Source organism: Bacillus rossius, chromosome 1 (genome assembly GCF_032445375.1).
Source record: "Bacillus rossius redtenbacheri isolate Brsri chromosome 1, Brsri_v3, whole genome shotgun sequence".
Taxonomy (NCBI): Eukaryota; Metazoa; Arthropoda; class Insecta; order Phasmatodea; family Bacillidae; genus Bacillus; species Bacillus rossius.
In genome coordinates, this window is record NC_086330.1 from 289,875,838 (window position 1) to 289,881,837 (window position 6,000).

The following is a 6,000-nucleotide window of genomic DNA, read 5'->3' on the forward strand; positions in this document are numbered from 1 at the left end:
TAAAGTTGTTTTGTATCGGCCAGGGATTGAACCAAGGACCTAAGTCGATCCAATCAATCATTATATGGATTACAAATTTATTTAATGATTTTTGAACTTTTTCCCGAATCTCTAGCATTACAATTACGAATTTCCAATATGGTGGTCTTGTTGTCTGATAGGATGATGGTAGTAGATGATTTAAAGTCTCTTTACGAATGTTGAACATGGTTTATTGAAATTATTATTTTTTACATAAAATTAAACATTATTGCATCGATCGGGTATCGAACCGAGGACAGGAATCGATCGAATCAATATGTAAGTTAATGAGTGATTTATTTAATGAATTTTGGAACTTTTCCCGAATTTCTAGCTAAATAATTACGCGATTCCAAGATGGCGGCCAAATTTCAAGATGGTGGGTGTCACAGTACAAAAAGATTACTGAACTCTAGCGGATAAGAACTAAACTAACATGGCGTCAGTGCACTCTCGCCGACGAAAACAAGATGGTAGTCTCCAGCAACGAAGACAAGATGGCGGACATGATGTCATACTAGGTGACGATATATATGCTTTGAAAAAAAGTGGTGGGAGTCAGTCTGCCAGAAGTCACCATGGGGGGAAGGATCGGTCGCAATTTTTATTTTTTTGCCCTCACCGGGTTCGAACCGAGGGCTCCGAGCTCCGTGTCGTAAAAGTAATTTTTTAATTAATATTTTATTAAATTTTTATTAAGTGAATTTTTTTATAAATTTTAAAAAAAATTTCGTTTAAATCGGATAATAAATAAAAAAAGTTAAAGATGGCGGCCGTAACGGAAATTGTAACGGTGACGTCATCATTCAAAATGGCTGTCATGGCATCCTAATTTTCAAGGTCATGACCTCTGCGGCTTAGAGCGGCTAGCTCTTAGGAGTTTTAAGCCGCTTTTAGGAATTTGGGTTCTTTCTAGGACAAAACGACTTTTGAGGATTTTCGAAATCCTGATTTTTAAATTGTGGAATTTTTTGAGAATTTTTGGCGGAATTTTTTCACAGAAATGTAAATTTTGACGAATTTTGTGGAATTTTGGGCAATTTTTGCCCAATTTTGGCGGATTTTGAGGGTCAAAGGTCAAGGTCAAACTTGTCCCGTTACGCTGTGTCCCGGTTCACTCATACAAGATGGCCGCCGTGACGTCACAATCCAAGATGGCGGACCGTCTCCTCGCTCCTCGCGCCTGACGCCTGTCCCAGCTTGCTCTATTATATACTACTCACTATCCATATAAGCACACAGCTTTGTAAACGCAGAAGCTCTGCATTCATCTTCAGGCCTCCCTCTTCCTCGAAGAAAGGTTTTATTGTGTTGCAGACTTTGTAGTGTTCCTAAAATAGAAATAATAAACAATTGAAAAATATTAATTTTGTAGCACAATTATTTTACTGTTGTACACTACAGTATTCTACAAAGCTTACTGCTATTTAATGAGCTGGAAGCCTACCTGGCGATGCAAATAGCAATCTACATTGCTTGTGGTATTTAGCCTCAGCAGCAACGAGATCAGCAACAATTGCAGCCCGAGCATGGACAATCTCGCCCCACTCATCCGCCCGTTCGAGTGCTCGAGCAATAACACTATCCTTAAAGGGCAATGTAGTAACTTCACATATATTTTTTCTGAACTTAACTTCCTTTTTGGTTTCCTTCCGAACAGAAGCTTCTTCAGGCAGTCGTGTTTTATATTGAAGGCATCTCCAGATGAGCGAAGACGCCGTTCTGTACCAAGATTGGGATCTTCGGATTTATTTACACTACTAAGAACTTTCTTTATTGTACTGGGCCTTGTATAGTCTTTCCTGGGAAAAAAATTAAGAAAAATTGAAAATGCAGTTTTTTTTAGTCTCATTTAACTGTCTCACCAAAATTATTTTTCAGTGTGAGCCAATTCAAACTTTCACTTACTCCTATGCTTCTAGGGAAAATTTACCAAATAAACAAACTTATACATTTTTTTGAAGTATGTGGAAACATCTGTTTCACCTTTCATCTTCACTTCACTCTCGATAAACACATTTTACAGCTGAATTCGTTTTGCATTTTCGACAATTTTAGAAGCTTACACATTAAAATGCATTTGTGATATAAAAGCTATTACATTTAGAAAAAAAATATACTTATTACAAAGAATCATTTAATATATATATAATATATTGAATTAAGAGTGATGTAATGGTAATTTGAATACAAAATAAATAAAATTATTTACGCATGCTGGTGCAAACAAAAATAATATGTGCTAATTATCGAAGGGAAAAAATCTATACTGCTCGCAAACACAACGCTCATTCGAACATAAATTAAAATGAGTTATTTAAGTGTTTTAAATAATAATACACAAATTTAACTCAAGCTTAGTTTTGATTCGAACTAAACAGTTTAATACTTTTAAAAAATTAGTGGCGTAGAATCATGCAGGAAAATATTTGTCTAAATAAAGTACGTTTAAAATCATTTTTTTAAATTTACCCTGTAAATGTTATTCAGTATGAAATATGCTAAAATGCAGTACAGTATTGTAGTTGTTATGGTGTTTACAAATCAATATCATTGCATTATGCTAGGATTTTTTGCATCTCCCACAGCTGTATTTTATTTAATAATCATAACTTTGACATCACATTGTTGTACTTTCAAAATTAGAATGCTTCGGCATTATAAATTAGTAGCACACCTTATAAATATTAATGCATTGTAGTATAAAACAAATTAATATTTAGATAATGGAAAAGTTTTCATTTATTGACCATAATAATTAGTTTTTTTTTAATGTTTTGACTGATTACCGAACAATTGCAAGGCGTAAAGAGGAACACTATTAATCAGGAAATAGGAAAGTAGTCAGCCATGGTCTTTACCAGTATTTATCTGGAGTTATTTAATGAAACTATGGAAAACCAAAATCACAATGGCCCAACCGGATATCGAACCCGAGTCCTCCCAAATGCGAATGCAACGTAATGCCGTTGTGGTACCTCACTATTGACACCACAATAGTAATATAAGTGCAACACAATGCTTGGTTTAAAATTGTAATAAATTACCTTACCTGCATTGTTCGTGCAACTTAAGTGACGACCCGGTCTCCACGAGAGACCGTAAGAAAAGGACGTTTCCATCAGCCCTTTGTTCACTGGCTTTAACGAGTCCCAACAATCCTCTTGTTACTGTAGTTACTTCTTCTTGACCAGGTTCCAGTGTTTTTTTTTACACTCAGATTGAGTAGCCATTTCGACTAATATTTCATTTCTAACCACAAACTCACATTAAGAAATAAATAACTCATTCCAAAGCACCAGTAAATACGCAACTTCACTTCTGACACGTCCGGACAAAGACCATAGATAAAGGATAGTTTAGATGGATATCTCTTTCACATTAATCATTGACAGTATACAGCGCTCCTGGTGGCTGGACCTCGTACTAAATTCAAAATGGCGGCGATGGCGGGAGATTTGAACTAAGACAATGCGGGAAATTCAAATGTGACCTATACCACTTCTGAATGGACTATTTTTACAACTTTTGTTGGAGTTAATTATTGAAACTATAAACAGTAGGCAATATTACTGAACTGTTCTGGCAGTTACTGACTAGTGGAACAATTGTATAGGACAATTTTTAAATTTTATAAAATTCGAAATGGTAATTATTCATAACCTACTGCATATATGTCAAAACATAATTCTTTTAAAAAAGCTATAAAATAGAATTGCATATTAAATAGTTAAATTTTAATTATCAATTCACTTATTTTGACCACTGATAGGTTAGCCATAAATTGAAAATAATATATGTTACACTATCCTTAAAAAGGCTGTAAAGTACTCTAAAATCAAGCTCTGCCGAATACTTATCTTCAGCTCGGCTGGAAATATTCTAATCTTTAAGCCCGAAACTTCGAGCTACTCATCACCATTTCTTCAATTTGACCGGCATGCAATGCAATGTTGTGTTATTAATCACCAAGTAAACAATGAAACAAATTAGAGTAAAAATATAAATATATTCAGATTAAATAATCCTACCAAAAAAGAGGAAAATGAATGCTGATGATGTAAATATGTACATCAAGCTGGCTGCGAAACTTTTTTCCCATTATTGTTATTCTGGGACAATTGCTGTTCCTTGTATTTATTAATGATCTTCCTTATAGTCTTGGACCTGGAACTAGCCCTATCCTTTTTTGCTGATGATACTAGTATCTTATTTAAAATGAATTCTTATAATCAGTTATTGTAAAATAGATAAAGAACATTCTTACAACTTAAAAGAGTACATGGTTCGTACCCTCTTGTAAAATCAAAAATTAAGGACTTTTTAAGGACCCCATTACCACTATCAAGAGCTAGAAAACCACTTTTATATTAAAAAAATATATATTTAAGAGAAGACAAATTGATAGTTAGCAAACAATTTTTGTTGGTTAGTTCAATTTTTAAAGATAAGCCCATAGTACCCAAAATTATCTTTGGAACACATATCTAACCCAAGGATAAGCCCTCTAACATTTTCTTATTTATAATTAATATGACACCAAAACACAAATTTCTGTTTAAACGTGAAATGCCAATTATGAAAAAACAATATCAAAATAATTTTACATAACAACCTAATCACATGGGCCGAAATTTGCAAATTGTAAATGTATTGTTCGTTGCCAAAAAGGAAACAAAAGAATATTAAAATACGTTTTTGGATTATTTGTAAAAAAGTATTTATTAAGTAGTTTTTAAGGATTATTAGTGACATTTAAGGATTTTTAAGGGCCCTTATGCAATTAAGGACAAAATTAAGGACTTTTTAAGGATATTAAGGAGGCGTACGAACCCTGGAGTAGTTTGCTATAAATAAATTGACTTTGAATTATGGTAAAACAAATTATTTAGAGTTTTTATTAGGAAATAATAATAAGCAGATAAATGAACACATTGCAGTAAATGATGGTAATTATGCGAATGTTAAGAATATAAGACTAACTAAATTTCTTGGCTTATCTTTAGATACAACGTTAAATAAATAAAAAAAATAGTATGCCAGCTTATTGGTGTTTGTTGCATGCCCATGATGATTTTTTTCACCTCCAATGCATGAATACAACCAAGCTGAAATGGAAAAATTAGAGTTGATTTTTTAGTGTGGTTTGGCTGAAAAGTCTCTCTGAATTGGTACCCTTATTCCTTATTCATAAATCAATATAGATTAGCACATGAGATAAATCGCTGTAATGAAACAACATTAACGTAACTTGATTCAAACATTTTAATTACGAACCATACACACCAAGTCACAGTCAAAATTGTGAATGAAATAAAAAAAAATCATATTTATAATTAATAGAAACAGGTGCACACATTTGAAAAATATAACCAGTTTTCCCAGGTGTTATCAGTGTCTACAAATCAATTTACTGTTCTTCTTACAACATTTGTACAATTTTTCCCTGAACCAGCTAGAAATTCCCTGAATTTTCCTTGTTTTACATGTTGGTGTACACCCTGTGAAAAAGGTACTGTCATTCTGGGTCATGTTTTATATGACACCATTTACAATCACAGAGATAATTTAAATCCTTTACTTACAGAAATTTTCTGCATAATACATTACAGATTACCTACAACTTAAGACTACCATGACAATATTTCTCAAAACTTTTGTGTTACAAAAATATAAATGTTGAAACATTGTAAACATGTGTTTCAAACAACTTTTACATGTGAGATTGAGGTATCGTTAGAAACACACACACACGTATATATAAATTAGTGTAATATAACATATACATGAGCACACAGAAAAATTTTTTCTGAATGCAGCAGTCTTCTTGTGACAATCAGAACTTTGCTAAAACAACTCTTCCTACACATTCTACAATATACAGCTAAAAATACTGAACATATTTAGACAAAATCATATCAATATAAAAAATAAAAATTAATGTACAAAATCTTGTTATCGGAAGGCAAGTTGGGGAAC